At 40.8% G+C, this 27,663-nt stretch overlaps 1 long non-coding RNA gene across 3 annotated transcripts; it reads right to left on the reverse strand.

Annotated features, from left to right (window-relative positions):
• Positions 1–1,548: 1,548 nt before the first annotated feature.
• On the reverse strand, positions 1,549–23,645 carry LOC140003224 (uncharacterized). 3 transcript variants are annotated; one of them, XR_011811483.1, is made up of 7 exons: positions 22,321–23,645; positions 21,432–21,620; positions 19,247–19,418; positions 18,533–18,619; positions 13,765–13,883; positions 2,305–2,427; positions 1,549–1,818 (listed from the first exon to the last, which is right to left on the reverse strand). It is a non-coding gene; the product is annotated as an uncharacterized lncRNA (long non-coding RNA). The 3 variants fall into 3 exon arrangements; XR_011811482.1 differs by lacking the exons at positions 21,432–21,620; positions 22,321–23,645 and adding an exon at positions 19,516–19,747; XR_011811481.1 differs by lacking the exons at positions 19,247–19,418; positions 21,432–21,620; positions 22,321–23,645 and adding an exon at positions 19,473–19,747.
• Positions 23,646–27,663: the final 4,018 nt, after the last annotated feature.

Here is a 27,663-nt window from a genome sequence, read left to right on the forward strand (position 1 = left end):
TTCCCTCAATCTACTAGTAATTCTGCTAATACTGCCCAGGATAGTGGGCCTATTTTGTTGCCGGGGTATACTGCTGGCTCATGTTCAGCTTGCCGCTCACCAAGATATGCAGGTCATTTTTATCAGAGCTACTCCCTGGCCAGCCAGTTCCTATTCTTTACTGTTGCCAGAGGTTATTCATTCCCAGGTGCAAGATTTTGCATTTGTCCTTTTTGCATTTTGTAAACCTTGGTGTATTCCACAGCCTGCCTTAGTCTCTCTGAATGGCCACCCTTACCAACAGCTTAAATACTGAACCCCCAGTCTGATGCCATCTGAAAACTTTTAAACACTCCACCACCCTTCCATTGACATTGATAAAGTCATTAAACAGACTGGACCTATGGATGTAGATACCCATGGAGTCTGCTTTCACCTTCATGTAGAGCAACACCCATTAAACACTACCCTGAGAGCTCTATCATTCAGTCAGCTTTTTACCCATCCAGATCATAACATCCTAACTTGGATACTGTAGAATACGTTGGGAGACAGTGTTCAAAGCCTTGCTAAAGCTGAGGTCGATGACATACACTGGTTTTCTCTCACCCACAACCTAGACATTTTATGATAGAAGGTTTTCTGTTAGATTGAACACAATTCACCTTTGGTAAATCCATTCTGCAAACACATTAGTCCTCTTCACATGCCCAGAAATCTATTCCAAAAAGAGCCATTTCAGGAAAAAAAAAGACCAACTGCATAATTTGTCCTGTTCCTTCCGGACAAGACGCAAACAAAAAACGATTGGAGGAGCACTGTTAGGTGCAGAGGTGATGCTGCCTCACTACATTTCAATTCTAATCTTGTCACAGCTCAGTAACATGGCTCCAGACTGACCAAAGTGACCTATGCAACTCACCTATGACCTATGCACATTTTTTAATACATCGCCATGTCCCATCATTCTCTGTATTGGATGCAGAGCTGTACCTGAGGATTTTATGCGCCTGCCTGGCACTGTCCTGACTGTCATCTCCTTCCTTCTTGAAGTTCACAGTCTCCCAGGACAGATAGGTTTTGATCAAATAATAAAACTTGTGTGCAATACACAGAGGTTCATGAGCTATGCCAGGACTTCTGGAGGAAATAACCTTGCTGTATGCAGAGCTAAATGAGCACATATTCAATATGTACAGTTGGTAATCAATTTTGCTTCTGCTCCTCCATTATATGAGATAAAAAATTGCAAAAAAAAAAAAAAAGCAAAAGAGTTCAGATAGCAAATACAGCTGAAAATTACTTCACTAAAAGATCTGTGGATGATCTGTGTATGAAGGATACGTCTGAAATTATATACTGAGGAGGGCAAAAGTATTTGAAAAGAGCTTTGAGTGAATCCGCATGCTTTGTAAAACTGGATTTTTTTATAGTAAAACTGGATATTTTTATAGATAAATCCATTTTATTCACAGTTTGACAAGTGACATTCAAATATTTTTGCTAATTGCAGAATAAAACCAATGCAGTTTTCTGATAAGACTAAAAAGAAAAAAAAAAAAAACAGAATTCTGAAATCTGCCAATATATTTATTTGTGTTGTTTGGTAATTTTTCTTGGTATTGGGACTTGATAATGAGTTGACCAAGTTTTTGATAGAAAAAGGTGTTCTTTACTTCTTGAGTTCAAAGGGAGTCTGCACCTGCCTCACACCGCTTTCAATTCACCACCTCATGCCATTGCCCTCCAAACCAGCACTTCAGAGTTGAATGGCACTCTTGGCAGGTTGCTGGGAGCCTTCTCGTCTTCAGATCTGTAAGTGTGCAGCAGCCAACTGGCCTGCAAGTAGCAGCAAAAATAGTTAAGTTAAAGAAAGCGCCGAAAAGTTTGGATGCCTATCTGAATGCTAGCTGCTTCCATTAGTAATAATCCATTGTTCAGTGAGAGAGCTAGTGCTAATGACCCCTGTTCAGGAAAGCATTTAAACAGAGGCTTAACTCTGTCCCTATTCAGGCTGGCACTTATGTCTCAGTTTAAGTGCTGTACTGAATAGATGTGGTTTTTCTGGTGTTTTTTGTGTTGTTTTTTTTTTCTTCTTCTTCTTCTTTCTTTCTTTCTTTTTTTTTTTTTTTTTTTCCTGAATCAGGACCAATTTCAGTTCATCATCCCTAAGGAACAGATGCATTCTTCTCTACTTTCTGACAGATGTGCAAAAACGTACTTAATATTTAATATGGAAGGGGGCACAGTCTAATGTTAAAAGAGGAATCTTCTGTCAGCGCACACATATATACATGTGCTTCCCTGACACTCAGTGCTGCTCACCTGGTACTTCTCATGGGTGAATGGTGGACATCGCTGTAATCTTCCAGCATGTGAACCAAGAGGATGTGTCTCATCAGGTTGGGTTAATGGAGAGTACTTCCTTTTAAATCCATTTTTGCATGCCTATGAAGCAAAAACTCATTTTTGCAAAATGCTGTAAGATTGAGAGGAGAAAGAACTACAAAATATATACTGCAACTTGCAGAGTTAATTATACCGGCAAAATAAATGCTGTTTTTGCTCAGCACAAGCAGAGGAGGAAGGAAACAGGAAGATTAATTAGAAGTTTTCTACGTGGTAAACATGAGGACTAAAATCCATGGAGATGATCTCGGTTCCTCTGGAAGAAAAAAAAAAAAAAGGAAAAAAAAAAAAGTTGTTCTAATATTTTCAGCTTGGATATAAATCAAAAGCATCTCTGTCACTAAGAGGCTAAAATCATGTTAAAAGGAAGCTGGACATTTTCCTTAAATTTCATCAGGATCATCATTTAATATGGAAAGGAAGAAGAGGAAGAAGGAGAATAAGAGAAAGGTATCCCTAAGGTCTCTGGAATTGATATGATAGAAGAGCTTTGGTATCTGCTGCAGGAAGCCTAGAAAAGTGAAACCCATATCAAATGCTAGCATTGGGCTATGACAATGTTTTCATTGCATTCAATGTATTTCACAAGGTTAAACTATGTAAATATATGGGCTGATTTTTCCCTCGATACAGGGTGCAGCGTGCAAAGCCTAAGGAATTTGTGGTAGCATTTTCTCATATATGATCTAGTAGCCTTCTTTTCTTTCATATTATAAACATATTATTACAAATAGGTGGTGAATAGACCTTTATTTTTTCTTGCATTACTTTAAAAAAAAATGAATTGTTATCAGATTTAATGATATGATAAGCTTTAAAGTTCCCCTGGGAAGCTACCACAGCCATACTGATTTACATAAGCATTTTCCTACACATAATACAGCATGCAAGCTCTCTGATCTCATTATTCATTAGAAAATTAATGATATCTCTCAAACGTGAAAGCAGACCGGTTCTGCAGAGAGTGCTGGAAATTGGCTAGTTCTCGACGCGGTAGTCATTTTCAATTTACTGGCTTGAAAAAAAGATGCTTTTAAGCAAATAAAAGGGTGCTGACATCAAACAGATACTTGTCTTGCTGCCAGGGAACGAGATGCCTTTTAAGGCAGGAAGGTGGGACTTGAGTGATGTGAATAGGAAGAAAAGAAAACAAGCCAGTCAGAGTTAAGCAGCTCTGCCCCATTCATGAAAAATGTCTAGGCTCATTTCCTCATTGCCAAAGGTCTTTTTTGCTTAAATTCTAAAGCCTGTGCTCTGTTCCTGCCAATAATAAATAGCAGCCTGTTGTTAGAAAAAGTGCAAACTATGGTGTTTTTTTTTAAGTGCTTTTCCCCAAGCTACATAAATTGTGGCATCCCACAGATCAAGAGACAATGTTAATAAACCCCTCAAAACTTTGCTGATAACTATATCCAGAAATTGAGACTGTTTGAGTTTGTTGCAGAACGAGCTATGGTATATTCCCTCATGAAGAGCAAACGCCCCTCATCAAGGATGGCATCAATTGCCATCTGACTGACAAGATTAAGATCTGATTTTTATCCTGGCTCTATTTAGATGATAGGGCCAGCAATTAACAGAGCCTAAATCCGCTATATGAGTCTGCTAGTTTTAGGTATGACTTACAAACAGTATGATTGCTTCTGTCACTGCAGTGACACAACTGTCAGGGGAGTGGTGGGGGTAGGGGGCCTTTGCTGCACAGCCTGTTCAAAGTGGAACACCTTTCTGTCCATCTCATACAAGGAAATGAATGAAACATATGCCTGCTGCTTGTTGAAGTGGATACAATCTTTCTCTCCACAATTTGATTGCTGCTTTTTAATGCAATTCATAGCTCAGATAGCTAAAGAAATTGTTCTGGGGTGTGGTAGAAAAGGGATATTAGACATGCACTGCAACATCCTGTTTTGGAACTGGTTTAATATGAGGCTCACTGGCTCAGCATTGCAAAATTCTGCACTCATGCTGTCACTTGCCAAATTTTTTTGCACATTGTGTTTGTGTTTTTTTTTTTTTCTCTCTCTCTTTTCCTGTGATCGGTAGCAACATAAAAGGAAACATCTGGTTTTACAGTGTTTGAATTAGGGGATGCCATAGCAAAAAACCCACCAAGGCAACATCAGACTTGAAATAACAAAGCAGTGTGAGAATTTGTGCACTTTGCAAACTCTTCCAAGAGGGAATCAGAAATCTGCCACAGTGGCAAGAATCCCACCAGGCTTCTGCCAGCGCAGAAATAGAACTCCTGTTGCATTGATGGTTTGACCACATCTTCAGTTGGCATCATATTGAAAAAATACAAGATGCAAAAGAATTAAACAAATTAAAAATCTTCTAGTTATAGCTGTCACCTGAGTGTCAGTTATGGTTTGGAGAACAAGACTTGTACGTGTTTTCTAGTTGAGATAAATGCCCTCCAAGGGAAATAAGGATTCTAGCAGAGAATTTTTCTACTGAGGTCTAATGAGTATATGTTTGATTTTCAGATTAAAATCTCTGATGGGTTATTATTAATAATTTGATCTATTAGGCTAAAATATCAAGAGATGTTTGGAGAGAGACAGAAAGATTTCCATTCTGGAAGGAAGGAAAAAATTCATTTGTTCTTACGTTTCACCTGCTTCAAGACTCTCACATGGAGGCTCTCACATCTTGCACCAGAAACTACTGTGCATGAAATAAAATTCTCTTAGCCATAGCATAAATCTATGAAGCCCAAAATCTTTCATCTAAGAACAATGTAGCCAACATGTACAAATATCTGGAGAGGGCTTATGGTCTGGAAGAACAAAGGAAGCGTCCCACTCAAAGCAGCAGCTGTATCAAGATCACTCACTGACCTGCCTGACCTGTTGGGTACCAGAACAGAATAATTTAAAGATATGTTACAAGAAAGGCTGTGAACCTTCATGCTAACCATGGCATGAACCTGTCCCTGCCTCAAAGATCTTACAGATGATAAACAGACACAGAGAGCCCAGTAGTGTGACCACTTAAATGATGAGGATGCCTTTAAATGGAACATTATTGTTAAGAATGCTCCTAGGACTGATAAATCAAGGCTTCCTCTATAAACCTCAGAAAATGCATCTGAAAGAAGCATGCACTTTCTTGCCTTTTAGTGATTAGTTGTACCTGCCATGATGGCAGGAGACATGTATAATGATAAACCCAAAGGGAGGGAAGATTAAGGAGCAAAAGCAGTTAAAAAACTGAAAACAACAACCAAGTATACCATGTATAAAATCAATAGGACATGCTTTATCTCTCTGGAAAGAATGTTATGGATATTGAACACAACTCACCATAGAAGAATTATGAATTATTATAATAGTCCTGAAAATGTAAACAGCAAGAAAACTATGCAAGCTCCAAATAATTTTCAAAGGAAGGCACGCGATAAAGACTGTGAGATGATAGAAGCCCATGAAGAGGGAGGAGGATACATTCCGCTTTTTTTGCCAAGTGACCACAGAGTTGGTAAAAGCAGTCTTAGCGGAATGGGTGAATATTGGGAAAAGATTCACATGTGAATCAATTAAGGTACTGAAAAGCTGTAGCTAGCTTCAGGGAGATTCATTTGTCTCCAGGGACACACCTAAAACTTAATTGTTAAAGATAGCCTTAAAGACATGATATGGCTCTGGATGAATGTCCTATAGATTTCTATAGATTTCTACAGTTGAGAAAAGTCTCAATGAAAACTCACTCTGAAGACAGTGCCCAGTGAAAATGGGTCACTCTTGGAAAACCCTAGAGAACAACATGAAGGTTATGAACCGAGGCCAGGTATGTCCTGAAATTGGCATCTTGTTTTCTTCTAAGAATCACAAAATGATTCAAAACTCTTAATCAAATCCCAGATATAAGTTTTCTTCAATGGGTTTCACTCTGTGGCTTCTAGATTTCCCAACTAATGCATGAGGATCTGGTAAACCCAAAGGATTTCTAATTAATACTAATATAATTTCCCAACTGTTTGTCTACTAAGCAAGACAAACTTGGGTGGCTACACCACAAAGCAAGACTGAAAATTGAAGGCAAAGAGTAGGTTTCATACAGAATCACCAACATCACTTGGAGGGTTAGTGTTACCTTGTGTTAGTTCTCAGGGAGGCATTTTTTTATGGAGGGGTGTAAACACTTGCCTCTTTGGCAATAAGCAAGCCATGGACAGACACTGACTCATGACAAACGCACGCTGTCAGACTTCTAGTTTAGTGTCCAGGTTTGGAGTCTGGATGATAGTGCTCTGCTGTGAGCTACATTTTTAAGATGGGTGCCTAAATCCACACTTCTGCTTCTAAAAGCAGGTACTTAAGATTCTAAAAATAGGTCTGCATAATTATCCTTTGGAAAGTAGTTTTTAAACTGTGCAGCTGACACTTGGGAATTCCAAGTGGCTGATCAAACTGAATAGAAAACTGTAGCTATAAAGTAAATGAGCGACCAGACTATATTGAAAACACTAGCTTATTATGATGAGAAAAACCAGTAGCACTTTTCCCATGATCACCCTTCAGCACTCAGACTTCCACAGTATGAAGTCCAATGAAGACAAGGAGCATTTCGTCCAGTACCTCACATCTGGATGTTGATCTACATGTATGCTGCAGTTTGTTTTGCATTTTTATTAAGTTTAAACTTTTATTTTGGTGGGATATTCAGAAAGCTATTAACCTCAAATTTCAAATTCTGGGGGAAGAGAAGGGAGATCAAAATTACTGGAACTTGAGATTTAGAAAAAAACAAAGGTGTGGATATTAGTTGAAGAAATCAGAAAGCATTGCTATATGAAACACACTGAAAAGAAGAAAACTCTGCATGTGGTCTGCATGTGGAAATGTGTTTTCAGAAGTGTTTCACAAACTTACTCTCTCTTGAGGTAGTTATACCTGTGATATATGCCTGGTACTAGCAAAGTTTCACACAAAGAGTAAAAGTCGAACTATGCATTTATAATTGCAGAGTTAATTCCAAAAATAGTAAAATCTACTGTCAGTTTTGTTATTGCCATTCCTGGTGTGATCACTACTTTAAGAAGCTTCTGGCCTTTAGTCTTGATCTAAAGGCAAGCCTGAGCCCAGTTTCATCACACATCTGTGGTATAGCATAAAGCTAGAGAGCAGCAACACACAGTACCTGATCTGGCATAGACCCTGCTTGTACAAGAACAAGCTCTTAACAATTTCTAATGTATTTGAACTGACAAGGTGAGATGACACAATGCTTATCTTGGTGTTCTGTGGATGTAGCGTTTCTGATCTGTTATTGCAAGTTTTTAAAGCAAGGTTCATTGCAGTGTCAAACTACAACCAGAGATGTATAGTTTCAGATGAGCTGAATGATGGAGATAACTTTTAATTCAGAACAAGGAAATATAAGACAGAACACTAAAATTCTCAAGAATCCCATGTTTCTCTCCATTGGAGGAGCCTACACAGCTAGCTCATGTTATATTATATCATACTACATTATATTATATTATGATTACGTAATACTTTTTACATTGCATTACAAAAAGTTTAGACTTCATAGAAAGATGAAATTCACATGACTGATCAGTTAAACTAGCCATTAAACAAATGCATATGTGCACAAGCACACAGCAATAGAAGAATGCTAAATATGATGTGAGGTGATGGACCTCCTATGATAACATTTTTGCCTTTACCATATTTTACCACATTTTTACCTTTTACCATAGGGAAAATTTGTGTCTTCCTACAAATTTTCAAGATGTCTGTAGAAAAGCCAGAAGCAAAGAGCTAGTTTCTGAGCAGAGCTAGCAAAAAAATTTCCAGCAGCATATTTTTATCTCAAAAGGTGTCATTTCATCAAAATTTAAACTTTCCACTGAAACTTGCCAGTTTTGAATGTTGCCATGCCAAATCCCACACAGAATTAAAAGAAATGTTTTAATAAGATCAAACCTCTTCTGTACTGGAACAACAGCTATTTTTTTTCCTTTAAAAGTAGTTTTGTTTTTGTAATTTCAAGACATCAAAACCAGAAGTAAATACTTACATTTTATCTTTCAATGTGTGTGTAACTCCAAAATATATTTTTGCAATTGCTCTGTTTCACTACTTTTTTGTTGTTGTTGTTTGACAGGTAAGACAGAAATCAAATACATAGTGCCAATTTGGCATGTCTCCAGTGATGGATATCAAGGAGTCCTATCAGTAGTTCTTCTAAGACAATATGGAAAGTCAGAACCACGCAGCTCTCACACTTTCTCTCATCACATTGTATTTCTCACAGATTTTGAAGACTAATTCTATTAGCACATCCTCAGAGAAGATTTTGGGAGGCCAGGAATCTTAGAAGACCCTTGGAATCAATTGTCAGTGAAAATCTGTATCAGTTCTATGCCTAGAGGATTTCAATGGCACCAGACTCTCAACCATTTGCATGGAAAAGGACACTCATTTGGGGGGAATTTAGCTCTTTGTGAAGAGTTTATGTGACAGTTCTGCAAATCTCCCTTTTCTACCAGGTCTTTCGGGACCTCTTCATGAGATCATTTTATACATCAGAAATTGTCCTTCCTTTGAAAACTTTGCTGTTTGAAGGGGACTACTTACTCCACTTGAGTTCCTCTTTTCCTTGAAAGTCAGTAGGCCTCACAGCTTCAAGCCAGCTACACAGCACCACACATCAGCAGACCTCCATGCCCAAGCAAAGTACAGATCACAGACAAGGAAGACATCAGCAGAGCATACCCTGGTGCTGGCCCTTTACCAAAAATTAATTCCATCCCTGAAGTGCACAATGACAAAACACACTGCCTTTTAAAAGGGCCATCTACACAGCACTATACTAGGCCATATGGAGATAATCAAACCAGCCTGCAAGGCAGTCAGGATATCCAAAGCAATCTACCTTCCACAGTGCAGTGCTCAGCCCAGGCTCACACAACCTTCATATCAAAGAAATCCAGTCCTCTGAGCAGAGCCGATAAAACTGAAGAGGAGGGTAAGGTATATTGTCTGTACTAGGCCTGACACCCATGCTGACTTAAGTTGTGGGATTCTTCTGCACAGCACTGTATCACATGATTTTAGCTCTTCTGAGACTTGAACATCAGTAAAAATGACACTGGGGCACCATCACCATCCATGCACTTGGGCCCAAACAACTGACAAATGAAAGCAGTAGGTCTTCTCACATGCAACATGTGTGACTGCATTTCATCTCTTTTGACTTGTCAACAGCTATAGTTAATAATGCCCTCTTTGGCTATTACCAGCACCATAGCAAATATGCACTGTATGATGTGTGCAGTGCTCTTGTAAAAGTTTTTTTGTGTTCAGTTTAGCAGAGATGATTCTACTAGTATGAGCTGCAATGGCAATAAAAACTAGACACTTTTAGATAACATCATTGATGGCTGTTGTATAGTTAACATTAACTGGATTCCTAAATAATGGGGGGGGGGGGGAAGGGGTGCAAGAGGGGCAAAATTCTTGTAGCAACAGGATGTAATTGGTGGGGGTTAGACCATGCTTTAATTTGTCACTTAATACTCCCATGAAATTGATTGCTTGGGGCACATCAGAGAGCAAAAGAAGTTGCTGGAAAAGATGTTTCCCAAACTTCTATTCCTGTGACTTGCTCCACTGAAGCCAATGAAAATACCCACATCAGTAGCGGAGTTGTGAAATCTGTTTCTTCCTTTTGATTAAATTAGACAGAGAGGAACGTATGCTACAGGATGATAGTATCGATTCTCCAAACCCAGCAACTTCTCCCTTGATATTTGACATGTTGGCTTGGTATTTTTGCAAGATTTCTTATCTCAGCAGCCTTTAGTCAATCAGTGGGAACTGGGAACAAAGATCACCAGGAAAGTGATGATACCGTTGTTTCCCCCTCTGAATTAAAGTCATCTGAAAGGCTAGCTGATGGCTCAGAGCACGATGCTGAACTGTGTATTGCTCCATAACAAGAACAGCAAGCCTGAGAGTGTTTGCCTCCGCTGCAATTCAATCAGAGTGCCTTGCAGCTCGAATTGCTACCATTTTGTGGGTCACTACCTCCTCCAATATTCTGTGTGCCCTCTCTTGTTTTCTTTTCATTTGCTATGCAGGCTCGCAGACCTTCCTGCTAGGTTTTACTTGGGAGGCCCAGAACCCCTGTTCTGCAAATCCTAACAGGATCTTGATGGATGCTAATGTCTCTGCCTTTCATATCATTTTACCAGTGAAACCTTTGATCTGTCAGCAGTCTTTATATCAATGCAGTCACCTCATAAAATGGAAAATATGACAAAAATATCTGTTGTGTTAACATAGAGTATTCCCCCCACCCCTCATAAAAATGCAGCATTAGGGAGTTTACTTCAACATCTAGCAGCCAGATGTACTGTGAGGGTAGAACTGGGAGCTAAAACTTTATTTAGTTTTATTTTTCTTTTTAAAAAAAAAAAAAAAAAACAGTCTGGTAAAGGAACTTGTAAAGCAACAAGTACTGTACATTATGATTCAGAGCAGCAAGGGACAGCTGGAGGGACTTGATTGGCTCCAGCCCAATGAAACAGAGGCTTCTTGTGACCAGCTGCTGTGCTGCAGCATGAATGACAAGGGTAATAATTGATTACTAACTGGCAGCTCAAAAGGAAGAAAGAATTAACAAGAGTGATGAGGTGCTTTACAGCTTGGTAACTGTAAAACCAGTAGAACAATTAGGGGAAAAAGAAAGGGTTTTCACTTCTTACCTTAGAGTTACAAGGACAGTGCTAGTTATTGTAAATTGCATGACAAGCAAGCCAGAGGGGCAGGTCAGTGAGTTATATGGGGACTTTGCCTGCACAAGGTCGTGCAAAATCATTCAGCAGAATTACCAGGAGCTCCTAAAACTCAGTCAAAAGCATCCAGCCATACCAATTACGTTGGTAGTCAAGAAAAGGTCTCTGAGCCGTCAGCCATAATATCATAGTAGATCTGAAACCCCCAGCGAATGGTGCATTGTGACAAACCAATTCTTTGCCTTTCAGTGGGTGCTCGATGGCACATACACTCTTTCTGTCCTGAGAATAAACACACGCCTTTTTCTTTTCCTTTTCGGCTTCTCTACACCCCCCTTCCCCCCGCCCCGCTCTCTCTCCCCCCCCTCCCCTCCCTCCAATGGCTTTTGTGTTCACCAGTAAACGCACAGGATGCATTGTTGCTACACCTTTCTTCAAGGAGCTTGTACTGACCTCATGCTCTGGGCCATGTAAAGCCTTCTGGTCACTGAGAGCCAGGCTCTGCCCCTTTTTCATGCAGAGTAGCACCTCACTTTGGGCCAGATCATGGCCAGCATGCCAATGCAAGAAGTAAGGGGCCATTGCGTGTCCTGTGTCTTGCTTCTCACACACAGAAGAATAATAGCCTCTGCCGCCTATGCCCTTTCCTTAGCCCAAGTGGGAAGAAGGAGAACTCGATGGATCCCTCATTTCCTTTCCCAAGGCATCTGGCAGCAGGAAGCATGTGCTGTGCCAGCTACAGACCCGTCATGGTTTGCTCCCTTCCCAAAGCAGCAAGGAGACAGGTCTGTCCCAGCGGTAGCTGAGCAGCGTGTGGCTTCTTTCCTGGGGCTGAAGCATCATGGTATGGTCTAGCTCTCTGTGAGCAGAGACGATAAAATCAATGGGACTAATCATGGGGAAAGGTATCATTCAGCATTAGCAAAGCTGGCAGCCTCTGGTCTGACATATGGAAAATGCTCTTCTAGCTGGTCAAAACCTCTTCAACCCAGCACACTCTCACCCCTCCTTCCACTCCAGAATCTGCCATCCTTGTGCTTATAAAGTTGCATAAGTATATTTTCTACTTTCTATTTCCTATTTTCCAATTCTTTCATATTTCCTATTTGATATATTATATATTACACATTATACATGGTATATTATTAATTATACACATACACATTATATATTATATAATGTATAATACATATTATATATTACATCATATATTATGTAATATATTACATATTATGTGTTACATGATGTATGTGTTTTATATTATATATTTTATATGTGCAAGATTCGTCTCTCCTGTCTTTAGCCAGCTAAAATCTAAGTAATGCATCCAAAATGGGTTTTTATCTACCTTCTATGGCCAATGCAATGAAACCACTCCCTCCAGAGGTAAATTTCTACTACCAACCTCAAAAGCCTGTTATAGGTTGGGCTGACTCTGTAGGTGCATCATCCAGGAGGTGCATCATCCATGTTTTCCACTGCCCTACAGGCTTCTCTCAACATTTATTTAAGAGCTGACTTCTAGTTTTTTGGAGGATAAATATAGGAGAGAGACATTGTCATGCCATGTTCAGGGTCTTACTCAGACATTTGAGACCAACAAAGTCGATGAGTAATGCATTAAGGGGATCAGAATCAGTCCCCTCTGCAGCTAGAAGCATGGCTCCTTAGGCTGTGTGGCAGGGAGGGTGGTGGGATCAGGTTGCTAATGCGGTGTTCCACCAACAAGAAAAGCTGCCATGACAGAGAGGAGCTGAGCTGCTCCAGGGAAGGGGTAATAGGGGCTGTCCTTACACTGAGTGGAACACTGATAGAATGAAGTTCAGACAGAGGGTACTGCAATGAAGCTCAAGATGTACAAATGCAAATGCAACAAGAGGCATGTCTTCATTGGTCCACCCTTGAAGACTTCCCTAAGGACACTAAAGGGAACTTTACTAGAAAATCTACCAAAAATTCAAGACCTGGGGGTGGGTTGGCAGGTCTGTTTTTTTTGTTATTATATACATAGTGCAAAAATGTGCTTGACTAATCTAAACCTTGTGCTATGTTCTTATACTGCTAGAGCAATTGTAGCTGAGAAAAAAAAAAAAAAAACACATCACCCAATATGGAAATACTTTTTTTCATGTTTGACATTTTTACATTTTTACTGACAGGGCAAAGCCTATGATTTAATCGGTCTTCATTTCCCATAACTGCTGAGAAGGGACGGGCCCCTCCTCCACATTTCTCAAAGGGCTGATGATTAGAAAGAAGGCCATGCAAAACTCAATGAAGTTAACTCCATCATGTAGCATTATTGAACTAGGAAAAAAAAAAATAAATAAAAATAAATACTTTCTCCCAAATGTCTTGGTGTTTGTACTACAGAGTACACAAAGATTGTGAGATTTTCTGGTTGGAATGGTGTCCTTTTGAAGAAACAAGGTATTTTTGCCATTTATTCAGGAAAAATGAGAAGCTCTTCTGCTTTTCTCTTTTTGAAGCACATTCTTTCCACATACATTTTTTCACTCATATTACTCTTTTTAAAAGCAATGCCACAGACTCCTAGGAAGAATGAAGGAAAGAAGAAGACCAGGAGGACCCACTTCTGCTTTTCTCAAAGGTGATAGACCCACCTCAGCATGTTAGGTAAATTTTCTTCAGTATGGATCAAATGGAGGCACAAAGCATCAGAATCCTGGTCCAGAAAAACACAAGTGACAGTGCTTCCTCTAGAGAAGGTGCAGAGAAGCAGCTGTAAGTGAGAAAAATAAAATAATCAGGTTATCACAGAGACTATAGAAATTGGAAACAGTGCAGATTTTGTTGTTGCTGCTGATTAAGGTTTTTGGAACTTTGAAAGAATTAAAAAGTAGCCTTGATCAGAAACTCATCTTCTCCATCCTGCACAAGTACAGTTAACATTTTCCTTTCAGCCCTTCCCCATTCATGCTTACACTATCCCCTTGTGCTGCTGTGATGTCTCAGAGGAACAGGAAGGTGCCCCAGGTGACCAGAAGAGATCTCACCATGTGGAAATGTGGCATAAAAGTGCTGTGAGCATCTAGGGGCAGCCAGAGGTAAGATGCCTACTATCTGTTCATGTGGAAACTCCTGATCAGCCACTGAACGGTTGTTTTAAGTGCTGTTAGCAGATAAGACCTTACTTTCACTGGCTTATCTCTTCACCACCTGACTAAGTTGGGGTTTTACTTGTGCAAGAGTTCTGGATATAATGGAGAGGGAAAAGGAGAGTTGTAAATCACTATTGTTTTAGGATTGGGACATCAAGTCTTGAAGGAAACTCTAGAACTGGATGGGCAAGAAGAGAGAGATTGGTCGAGAGGTCTGGAAAAGAAAACTGGAACAGTGATTCACCGACAGTGTGTCTCACAAAGGATACTATTTATTCCTCTTCCATTTCACAGATGCTGAAACTAGGTCACAAGGACATTAAATAACTTTTCCAAAGATGTACAGGTAATTAGGAAGATAAATATCTTCGCATCTCCACTCATACACATGAAGATTGGGAACTGCCGTGTGACCACCCTTCTTTTTGATACTGGCCTTTCATAATGAGATGAAGGAAACAAGGTTTTTCTCTGAGCTCTCCTGCTGACCAGAAAGCAGCATGGGTCACTCGCTTCAACCTTCTGGGGTCCTCTTACTTGTGGCTGTCAGGACAACCTGTGGTACACCAAGTGACTCACTAAAGCACTGTACTGTAAGAAACCAAGTCAAGCCCCAGAGCATGCCCCATCAGAAGGAAAGCAGTGCGTGAGATTTTCTCATTCAGTATTGACTGCTTACAGCTCAGAGTTTTCAGGTTTTGGTGCAACACCAGAATTCACAAAGGTAAAACAAAACAAAAAGAAACAAATCTGATAGTCTGTAATATTAAAGATCCTGAAGAAGAGAGCAAGAAAAAGAACTACCTACCTGCAAGTGTATTCTCCTACCTTGCACAGCTTTATTTATATAAATGGGCCTGGCTTGTGTGGCTTGTTCAGACAGCTCCAGTGGGACTTATTTAGTGAAAAGTACAGCACAGGAAAAGATTTGTAAACTCTGGGAGAAACCCAAATTCCTGTTTAAAGCATCCTTGAAATCTTTCAATAGCTTTCCAGTAACTTGTCCTACTCATTGCAGGTTTCTAAAACACACTAAGAAGGAGGCAATAGCTTAGCGACAAGCAGACTAATTAAAAAAATCGCTTGTTATTATTATCATCATCAACATTATCATCATTATTGTTAACATTATCATCACATTTTTATTCCACCAGATCTACCAATAGGGAAGGAAGGGAAATTCCTTTTCATAAATTATCAACCGCTGCTGTAAATACAATACTGCCTCATAGAAATATCCACACATTTACCCTACTTTTGTTATTATGTGTTAAATGCATTATGATCCACCACGCACCTCTCCAATTTCAAATTTATTTTGTGACTTCTGCTATTCTACAAACATCAAAAATAAAGCATTAGAAATATTCATGGATTTTGACAATAATATTCCATACCCCCATTTGGGAAGGAGGAGAATAATTGGGTATCACTTGATATTAGGAGCTTACTCACAAGGCTGTGGTATGAAGTGGGTAAGTGCCTTGTTAGACTGCAAGCAGATTAAAATTTCTTGTGATTCAAACTGAAAGTAAAAGGCACTGATGTACTCATTGCTTGCAACTGAAATGCACATCAAAGGGAGTTAACATTATTAAGCAAAACTGAAACTATTGCAAATGAAACACCTATTCTGCTCATCCTCTGGTTAGACATTCTCATTTCTTCCCTTCACCTACATATGTGCAGGGCTTCCCCTCTGCTGCCATCAAACTTTCAGAATAAAAATTATTACCTTTAAACCAATTTCTTTACGGTAAAAGTTAGTAGCACTAAATATGAGACCCTGGGAAAACTGTTCTGAGAAAAACATTGGTACTGTAAGATTTTGGTCTTACAGTAAAGCACTGGACAGAGACTTCTGAAACAATTGCAACCTCTGTGTCCTTGGTAGGCTTTCTGTATCTGATCAAATCATTTAGTGCACCTGTGCTTCAATTCCAAAACATCAAGTGTGGGTGACACCGGAGTGTCTGTACACTCCATTTGATGGGACTGTCTCAAGTACATACTTCGCAGGTTGTCTGAGACTTCTGTTCTGGTCTCTGGTCTTCATGGCCATGTTGCCCCTTCATCTTGTTCACTGCTAAGGAAGGCTCACCTGGAGATGAAAACTGTCCTGGCCCTTAACAAGCTACTGCACATCCACAGTGTAGTTGTTCTCTGCCTGCACGCTCTCTGGAACGATTTACCATACGTGCAGAATGAATTTACAGCTGAAGTACCATGATTTGCCCTTGTGATCCTGGGCCCTACACAGCAAAGACTGGAGATTCCCAAGGCTAGAATGAAATCAGATGGAGGAAGAAAGTTTGAGAAATAGGGCACACAGGGTGGTGGAGGCTGGGGGGAGAGTGGCTGGGGTGTGTGGATTTTGTCTTTTGCCTTGTGTATTTTTACATTAAATCATCAGACTAGTCTTCAGAGTAAAAATAAAGGAACAGTCTTGGGAGCTGAGATGCATAGAATAACCTTTGTATTAACACCGTTTGTGACAGCCAAGCAGGTAGAACAGTAGGTCAAACTAAGGAGTCTTGAACTTTTGAAGACAATGCTAACCCTGCTCCTTAGTAGAGTGTTTTGAGATGATCTCTTGAGATAATCATTTTGATGAGCTTTTGAGATGATCATTTCACCCTGCCTGCCTCCTGAATTTACTCCTCTTCCTATCCCTCTGCTGAGCTGCCTAGCATTTGTGTTTGTGTCTCATCCAGGCCAGGGAGATATATTTTACTAAACCCCCCCCCCCCCCGATACTCTTCCCTTCAAACAGTGAGACCAATACAAAAGAGCCATAACACAGCATGGAACTGCTGCCTTCGAGTTTAAGACTACATGAGGAAGAATAAATCTACATTCACACTGGATTCACAAGAAAACAGCCTGAGACGTCTGCATCAATTGACACTATGAACAAAGGAGGAATAAAAAGAAATACAATTAAGCTATCTGGTTGGGGAAGAAATAAAAATTGCATACAGAAAGGCACAGAGCATGAACAATGGCTTTCTGCTATTACTTGTCAAAAAGGCTGAGAGGCTAATATTAGTGGTAGGGGAATTTCCCCACCAGTGGGAAAACCACAGCAAAATTTCACAAGGAGAGGATGTGTGAGAAACAAGTTCTGATCTTCACCACCACCTCATCACACCTTAAATCCCTCTCTTGAAGGAAAATCTCATGTCATGCAATGCTTTAGCATCACGAGGTCACGTGCAACAGGCAGGAAGGGCTACACAACAATTCTGGGCAGTCCCAGCCCTACACGTGCCTGTGTGCCACCAAGAGCCTGCTCCATACTCTCTCATAGCCCTGCAGACCTGTCCCATCTCTAGTCAGGAGACTCCATGCTAACCTTTGGTCTCATGTGCTTTGTAATGCCTGGCATCTCAGTGTTTTTGTCCGTGAGTGAGCAATATGGGAACAATATTCAAGACATTCAAAGAAAGAAATCATATTCATTGAGCCTTTTAGAAAGGGATAGCTAATGGTAAATGTGGTATTGCTTTGATTTCAAGGGCACCAACACAACCCCCTCAGACAGAGCAGCTGTACTTGGCTACTCGGGCCAGAAGAGCCCTGGCACCAAGCTGCAGGTCAGGATGGGGTTCCCTCTCTATCCATGGCACTGGTGGCATCAGTTCTATAATCCCCAGGAAGAGGTGGCTGTGGGTGTCAGGGATGGAATGGCAAAATGGGTGCACACTGTTACGTCGGGGCTCTGTGTGTCCGGAAACAAACCCAACAGGAAGGATATGCTCTTGCAGGATACATTTGTCATATTACTTAAGGTTTTAAAGACTAAATTAGGTGAAAGGCATCTCCTTCACTCAGATACTCCTCCATGAGCGGGGACCTCACACTACCTCAGAACAGTGGTGCAAGCACAGAACTGTCTCAGCGCAGCTACAGAAACGCCACTGATGACAGATGCAATGTAAGTGAGCACAGAGCAAAGCTCTTTCAGCTCATTAAAGTGTAAGCCTTGGAGCCTGAAAGAGGGGAGGTTGGAATCAGCCCTATGGAAAACTCCCATGGAATTTAATAGAAAAAAATATTACAGATTTTGAAAGTTTATTGGGAATATTCCTTCCTCTGAAAAGGTTTTGGGGTTTTTGCACTGGTTTCCTTGAAATCTCTCCACACATATTTCTGTGGACCCTCCTGGTTTCATACCTATTACATTTCACTAGAGTTTTCCATGCAGACATGCAAACTGAAACCACAGAAAATATTTTCATGCACCCTCCACCCTCCAGAGCAAACCCACCACGCTCTCCCCGACTCCAGTGAGGTGTGACGTGGCAGCTTCCTCAGAGGTGCCAGCCAGCTGCAGCAGGCAGAGAGGTAGCAGAGCCTGGGTGGAGGAGAATAAAGCCAGCTTTTAGGTTAAAAGCCCGCATTTGCTGCCTTTTCCCTTCTTTATTTTGCAGACTAGTGCTAAACCAATAGATTCACAAGTCTGGGGAAGTTTATAAGCTGCTCTCAGCAGAGATTGGTGACTATCCTAAACATGAGGTGTCCATGAGTGAGCAAATCTGGTTCTGGTGAAAGTGAGCGCACCTCCTATTGAGATCAGAGGGAGCTGCTCCCAATTACACTAATGCTGAATACGGCCCCATTACTGACTTTTTTTTTTTATTGTTGGACATTGTTAAAAAAAGACACTGGAAAAATGTGCATTCTATCAAGTGTTGTGAAACTGTGTGGGCTGGAGAAGGCTCGGTTTTTAATAAAGGAAACATTCATTGCATCCCATTTCAAGGACTTCTGTTAGATAGAAAGGAGGCGGCAAGCAGGAAGTTGAAGCCTTTCTCCTGCTAGTTCTCCTTTTGCTATCAAACAATAACAGTTTCAATACAAAAAAAAAAAAAAAAAAAAAAAAAAAAAAAAGTAGGAAATCTCTTTTCTTTTTTGTTCCTTCTTAGAGACTGCATACAGATATCCAGGGGGGCCAGGAAAAGTTCAGGAAAAGTTTCCTTACCTGTGCCAAGGTCAGAGCCTGGCATCACAGGCTGTGTGGGAGTGCTGAGTTTTCAGCTGGTTCTGTGGTGATCCCAGCTGTGTCCATGCACAGGAAAAAGGTGGGAAAAGGTGACAGACTAGCCTTTCCAAGTACTCTCAGATTAACATTTGAAAGGTTCCTATGGAATTTGCTAAAAAATAAAAAAGACAAAGAAGAAGAATTTTAAAGGCAGATTTAAACCAACCTGAAAACTTTGCATATGGTCCTTCAGCCATGTCCAGGTATACCTAAAGTCTTCAGTCCTATTATACTATCAAAGTCATTTTCCACCAGGATGGCATAGGCTGCCAGAGATTTAGGTATAGTTCATTCTTCCTAACTTCCCTCTACTCTGCCTTCCTCCTTACTGTTTTCAACTGCTACTACATCCCCGCCTGGTTTGTCATAATTTCATGTTGACATACTGTAGTAAGACAATTGCAGCTGCTCTCTCTGAAGAATGCAAACAGGGATCTGTCATCTTTCCCTCCCCTTCTCCCTTCTTCCCCCTCCCCCTCATAGCAGGGATGGATTTCACTGGGATTGTCCAGACTGCTACTGAGCAGTCCCTGTGGTTTGACTGTACAGAAGGATGGCAGATGATCCCTTGTCAGTCAGATCTTTGTTTGGAAATTGCAGTTTATGCTCAGGCTAAATGCTCGGCTGTTCAGTGTGTATATGTTTATGCAGTCAGCTCTGGGATGCAAACGGCATTCCTCTTATCATACAGAGAGAGGATGTGAGCTCATTCATAAGGAATCCCAGCTCTGGGGTGCCCCACTCACTTAATCCAAGCATCCCCTGCATGCCCCTTCTTCTGAGAGGGTGGAAGAAAAGCAAAGCACAGTGCTATTGGCTTTTAATAAGTGGGATAATATATTTCAGAGAGGAGCTCAGACAGGAGAGGAAATGAACTTGGCTAGACAGTCACTTACAATAAAAAAAGGGGGAAAGAACTTTGCAAAACTCATTCCATTATTTCATGTAAATATACTTGGCTGGGTTAAGACAGGCTGATATAATCATAAGACGTTGAATAAGACTAAAGGCCATTTCTCCCCTTTAGACAGATTTAGCAACGCAGCAACGTTTATTAGTCTGCTTGATAAAGAAACAAACAGATTATTGGCTTGGCAATTGCTGACTGTGAAAATAAGTAAAGCTCTAAATGCTGTCCTGAACCTCTGATCCTGCTCCCCAGGGAAAAAAAAAAAAAAAAAAAAAAAAGCCCCAGGACTGGCACAGCACCCAAGTTGGCTCTCTGGGGCTCCAGCCAGGCAGAGGGATCGGCTTGTGTGGTACGCTTTGCAGGTCTGGGCTTAAAACAGAAGCAATGAGCAACTCATGTTGTAAGCATGTGACTCAGTGTGCACACGAGTATGAGTGTAATTGAGATGAAGGTTTTCTGCCAGGGCTTCGTCTGGAAAGCATAACCCCCAAGTGGTGAAGTAATTCATAAACGAGATTTAGGTGGGAGAACAACAAGGGAGAACAGGGAGAGATCTGTTGCCATTGGATGCAGTGTTCCTGTTAAAACAGAGGACATTAGAAAGCTGAGAATGGTTCAGAAAAAGTCTGCAATGGTCCTCAAAACATGCAACGAGATCAGAGCTGGCTATCACCATAGGCAGAGCAGGAAGTCACCAGCTAAGAGAGCAGCCAACCACAAGAAACACCAGGTCTGCTCAGCTTGTGCCAAGCTGGCTGCTGACACTGCTACTGCAGGTGAAGGCAGGGCATAGCTGCCTTGGGACATAGCTGTGTTGGGACATACATCTTTCCTGCCTTTCTGGCCCAGCTTCAGCCCTTTGCTCTAGTCCTCCCTTTCCCTGGACAAAAAGGTCAACCTCTGACCCCCTGCTCCATGACAAGAAAGCTCATCTCCACATGCAGCAACACGGTGCCTTGAACTCACCCTTGCAAAATAGTTGTTTGACTTCAGTCTGTTTACTTTATCTGGATGATGTGCCCAGGCAGAGATTTCTAAGTGTCTGCATGGAAGGACCACACAGCTCTTACCTAACAAGACCTCAGACGGTGTCATATCTGAAAACAGACACATTTAGGCTCGGGGTAAATTACCCACTCCAATGAGTTATCCACCAGAACAATGCACACAGGTGGATGCTTTATAACGCGGTGTTTTTTAATCACGGTGACTTACTTTCCCTCCTCCAGGCATAATTACATTCAGCTTCTCGGTGTGAGGACTTGACACAGGAACTGCTGGAGAGGGCACCTTTTTCACTGTGATCATGGAGCTCAGATAAGATAATTTCAAAAGTCTTTGGCAACTATAGTGCCAGAGAGTCTCAGAGCAGCCCCAGTGGAGTTAGGACACTGTCTTAAAGACCTGGGAATGTAGAGAAACAGAAGCTGTGGAGGATAGAAGAAACAAGGTAGTGTAATCTGCAGCTGACTGGAAGACGGGGACAGTCGGAGCTGAAGGAGGCTGGTAGTAGCTCAACGCGGATACCAGCACCATTCAGTTTTGCAGTGCTGAAATGAGGACAGAGAAGATAATGGGTGAACCTGCACCCAGAACCATGTGCACCCTGTATCTATGGTATCTGATGCACTCTGCAAAAGGGTTAGTAAAAGGTTTCTTCCCAAACCCTGCCCCAGGCCACCACTCCCAGCCACCAGTCCACAGGCAGTCCACTGGTGCAGCTCCACCGATCTTCATCTCCTGCACTCTTACCAAAGGTGCTGTGAAGGAGCACAGGTACAGGGTTATGCTGTCACCTTCACAGGTTTGTTCAAGATCACATAAGAAGCCTGTGTGATTTCAAAGTACAGACACAATCTTCTGAGCTAGTATCTAACCCATGGGGAATTATTTTCTTCATTGGGATTTTTTTCATAAAAAACATGCCTAAAACATTCCCTTCTTCCTCTTGCACAAGACAACGAGAAGTCTAATTACTGTCAGCAGGAACAGGACTGTCTGTGTATAGCACCAGGTTAAAACATTAGAAATAGAGATAGCTACACATTACAGTGAAGGTAATTTAGCCAACACATGGGTTTTATCATGACTTCATGATACTTACTCTTCTGTTAAAATGTCGAGCTCCTGAATATATGTGGTGACACAAGTAACTCATTGGTATTTTTTTAAGCAAATCTTCAACTCCTGTTGATGAGAAAGCTCAAAAACATAATAAGAGATGAATGAAAACTGAAAAATGTGAACATAACTTGAACTACTTTCTCAATCTCATTTTTCAGCCACTCCTGTAAATACTTGTAGTATGAACTTTTGGCTCCAGCAATATTTCTTATGCTTATGCTTTAAAGTGTTGGGTTCAGATTATAGTCTTTCAGAATTAATGGGAATTTACTATCACAAAAATGCGAACACCTTTTCTAAGACTTGCAATTTTGTAAGTGGTTTATCATTTTCAAAAATTCTTTTTAAAACATTTTCTTTTAAATCTCATGACGAGATTAGGCTGCCCCCATTCTTGACTAACGTCTTCTACCACATAACAACTGATAAAAATAATTTGAAATGAATCTGAAGGAAAAATATAAATTGAACATGATGATTATTTCAGAAATATTAATCATATATTTTCAACTTCCAAGTAATTCAGCTTCTAATTTTGGATATTATTTTCAGAATCTAATCTTGAATTAATCAAAATGAGTTCCATTGTCAGAAAAAATTGTTTCAGCTGTGAACATGCAGCACACAGAAAATCTAGTCCCTCTAAGGTATCACATTATGAACAGCTGGAAGCAAGACACAGAAGTTCGCTAGTCCATTTAAAAACTCTTGCCCATAATGAATTGCTGTACTTATACTGTGTAAAGGGCAGAGGGTTGAATACATTCACGCCATATTGCTTTTTTAACATACATAGTTTCTTCAAATTCAAGCCAGACTTGCCTTTAGCAGGACACTACACATCTGGGAACACCTCTGACAAATTTGTAATTCCAGCTCTCAGCCAGAAAATGCACGTGGTAGTAGATACTTTCCCGAAAGTATCTCTGACAATATTTGTGAAGTACTCATGGGACAAGGATGGTGAGCATGATGGACAATCACCGGAAGGTGGAAATAGCTCTCTCCCCACAACAGAGTTCAGAAGTGGATGGTAAGGTACAGGGCTGTACAGGGCTGTACAATGACCCTGATAATAAAACAAATCCTGAATATCTGCCTACTGAGCAAGCATGGTGGGATGGGACTGGATGTTCATTTGTTCAATCACTTCCCAGCCCTCGGAGTACCTGCATTTGGTCACCGTGGCATTTCTTTTCTCATAGCACACGCTGAGGATAGCTGAGAAGAAATACTGCCCCCTTAAATAAATAAATATGACAAAGTAACTTTGAATTTTCTCATTTTCATTAAAAATAAATAAATAAATAAATAAATAATACTCAAACATTAAAACATTACACTCTTCACTCTGGGGAGAAAATCCCATAAGCTTCCTAAAACCAGTTTTTTCATCCAAACTTCTGCAGAACTAATGATCTGCTCTATCAAATTCATTTTAGTAGATGATTTTCAACTGTATGCTCAATTAGCACACGTGTTTGCACACAAAATGGCCCATATTTCTTTCCATTTCTATCCAGTTGTCTTGCAAAAGACTAGAAGGCTTGTATCAGCTCCTTTGAATGTGAAAAAAAGGGCATTGCATCCATTTTACAGATGTGCAGAGAGATTAATCAGATTTACTCAAGGACACACAAGAAGTCTGCAAAACAGCTGGGAAGAAAACCCCAAGCTCTAGTCATGTGCTTTAGCCACAGAATTATCCTTACTCTTGGAAAAGCAGAGGGGTGCTTTTGTGGAAAACAATGAGTTGTAAAGCCTGAGGAAAATAAACTCTCCCAGGCTTTTTCTTAAGCAGGGCTGAAGAAAGAATTTGTCATAGAGAGGTTTCTTGTAGGGATGTTTAAATGCAGATTTTGGTCCTATTTGCAATCTGGTTTGCTTTAGTAAATAAATATGTACATGTGTTTAGGTGGGCTTGAATAAACCTCCATCAGTGAAAGACTCCTTCACAAAACCACTGGTGCAGAGAAGAGCCCAGCTTCTCTCTGCTCGCATGCAACTCCACACCCATGCCACCCCACTGACGTCATAAATGCTAAATTCTTTCATAGTTGTTTGAAACAAGACCTCCATTATAAGCCCAATTTTGACTCTCCCTCTAGACGAAAAATAATCAGCCTGAACTTTCACAGTCATGATATTATCCCAGGGTAGAATGTTCTTTTAGGAAATCTGAGGCTGACTGAACAAAGTTTTCAAGAGATTTGGGGTACGGGAAGCAGGGGAGGAGGGGAGTGACAAGGAAGCATACAAAATTGAGTAGTTTATATACTTTCCTGCTTATGGCTTAGGAAAATGCTTTTGGGCCGGAATAACAAGGAGGAATAAGGAAGGTTTTCTTTTCCATATGGAATCATGAGTTGCATAGACTGCAGCAATAGCTGTAAGCTCTAACTGACCAAGTAACCCCACAGCAGCCTGCTCCAGGAGTGGTGACACAGGGTAGAAAACAGCCCTCCAGGAGCTAGAACAACCAGCACCAACTTAGAGCTGCTGAATAATTCAGGTCACAAGGAACCTCAGGGCATCCTGAGTCCAACTCTTTGCTCAGAGCAGGACTAATTCCAAAGCTAGTTGAAATCTCAAAGGACTTTGTCCAGTCAGTCTTGAGGCTCTGCTATCACACTGCATGGAAATGATGAGGTATGACTGCAGCACGTCCTGATGGAATTAGAAGCAGCTAGCTACAGTGATAGTGGAGTGAATATAAGGATGGGGCTTCGTGGGCTTTGCCATGGGCTGTCAACTTAAAAACTGCCCTTAGCAGGCTAGGGTAGCCCCCATTGTTGTTCATGTGCTTGCTACTCTATTGACTCAACACACCTTAAGCTTGCCTGATCTGGCTGCAGCTATGGCTTCAGACACAGCGCACAGTCATGTAGAGAGGCACAACGGAGAGCAGAAAGGTAGATGCCAGTTCAGTGCCCTGGTCTTATAGTCCGGAAGAGGATCTAGAAGGACAGCTGTTCCTAGAGTTGGCACAGAAAGTGCCTTCTTCTGCTTCTGCTCTGGCTAATGCAGTCCCTCCCTATTTCCTTCCCAGGTCTCTCTACAGCTACCTTCAGTTTCCCAGCTTCAGCCATATACCAAACGGGTCAGATTCTGGCACACTTACTGGCACAAAGTCTTCATGATCCTGTAAATCTCCCACTGCTTTAAGAGAGACCGTTTTAACAGGAACACCAGACTAAGTTCTGTTAACACTGGCTTCCTTTTTTTTCTTTTCTTTTTCTGTTTTTGTTTGTTTGTTTGTTTCATAGAAAACACCACTGGCATTTTCAGTAATGAAAACCAGCTTTGCCCATGTGTAGTGCCTGAAGCGTCTCCCCAAGGAGTTTTCTAGGTGGCAGGCTTTCCACCTTGCTCAACTGCGTCATGGTCCAATGCAGAACTCAGTGTTACTGCAGAGAGATTTTTCTCTGCACTTGCAGAGAAAGAGCATGTGAAGAGACATCAGGGCAGCACAACTGGAGCAGGTAACTGCATAGCTCTGGAGTTGGCTGTTGTGCACCAGAGAAATAAACTGTGGTTTCTGAAGGCAAGTTAACACATGCCAACAGCTCAGTGGTATCACAGTTATCTACAATGTACTGCGTGAAACTGCCTTTCATCTAGCCCAGGGAGGGTCTTGGGCACCAGAGGTGGTTGAGTTGTTCAGTTTCTCCTCCCAGCTACAGGGTGGACAGAAAAAAGAGGCACGGACAAAATGTTCATGGGTGACAGTTAAGCCTTCCTAATAGAATTGCTTTCTGGAATCATTGATACAGGGGATAGCTGAAATAATAGCTACCACCAGGGGAGCTGCCTGATCCTGAATCTTAAGAATGGAAAGAGTCTTTTTGTGACCTTATTTTTCCTGCGTAATACAGGCTGCAGTCTCTGGCTGTAGGTGAGGGCTAGGGCTTTGATATCCCATAGCATTCTCTCCTTTTCTCAAATAGGTCAAGTAAAAGGTATTGACATGAGTTTTTGCATGGAAATCATAACCTAAATATGTCTGGTATGCAGTAGAGATAATCAGAGTAATACCAAAGCAACATATGACAAATTTTGTCTTTCATGAATCTTTGTCTAACTCCCCAGCACTTTTGCTGTCTAATCTGTCCTCTACACGAGTCCTGCCTAATCTCTGTGTTGCTTCACAGTGCCTTCTTTTAAAAAAACAGAACTTGTCAGGGGAATATTTTTCTATTTCCTTCCAAAATAAGATACCCACACACCTTAAGAATTACAGCAGTCAGAAATGCAGAAGCAGCAGTGTGGAGATTAAGCCCAGTGGCACACCGAAGACCTGATATGCTGCAGCAAATGACAACAGAAATCAGAGCTTCCTTCTGCTGAAAACAGGGAATTTCCAGATCTATAGCAGAACATGTATCATTTTCTTCTACCTCCAGAACATCCACTGACAATACACAATGTGACTCTGTGTAGAAAACCAATTTTAGCATTTTGTCATAGCTTTCTAACACACATCAGTCATAAGGTTTTTCTCTGTCTGTGGCCTCTCTTGTTAAAGCCCCAATAAGTAAGGAAACCTGGCTTTCCAAACAATAGGTTATCTAAAGCTTTATAGTCTTTGCAAGCTTTGTCAAAGCTTTCTTTAAAACTTTGTTTTTAATAATCAGAAACCTTATTAACATGACCTTAAGGACTTATCAGCACTTCTACAGAAAATATCCATACACTTTGTGCAGGTCTTCAATATCCATGAGTAGTAGTGAGGTATCACCAGCCCTTCTGTAAGAATTTGGTGCCAGACACCACTGTCATATACTTTCTCACTCTCATATATATGCATGTGTGTGAGAAAACCCCACCTTCATATATGGTGTGTCTTTCTAGAGACATTTTCACATGAGAGAGGGAGGCTGAGGTAATCTTATTATCACCAAAACATTGTAAAAACAGCAGAGCATTGGAGAACTTTAATCCTTTTCTAAATTATGGACCGAGAACATTACAATCGTGCTGAGCACAAAGGCAGAGCTGTAACTTGACAGGCTTGTATAATTTATAGCCTCCATAGTAAAAGAGGTGTTTTTATTAAATGACTGCTTGAATTTCTACAGCCAGTTCAGACTTTGATGATGCTGGGGAGGCTTGCATTCTGCTGCCATCATTCAAATCCTTCCCTTTCACCACATGAATATGGCTGAGAGTCCAGCCCAAAAACTTTATACAGTTATTTATCTATTACTGCTCATCAGTTCAGAGCTGAGGCTATTTATACATGTACTTCATTTCACACACCTCAAATAGATTTTCTTTCTTATTTTATAAAGCTGAGTTTTCTATATCAAATAAACATAAAACA

The sequence above is a fragment of the Anas platyrhynchos genome, chromosome 1 (genome assembly GCF_047663525.1).
Source record: "Anas platyrhynchos isolate ZD024472 breed Pekin duck chromosome 1, IASCAAS_PekinDuck_T2T, whole genome shotgun sequence".
Taxonomy (NCBI): domain Eukaryota; kingdom Metazoa; phylum Chordata; class Aves; order Anseriformes; family Anatidae; genus Anas; species Anas platyrhynchos.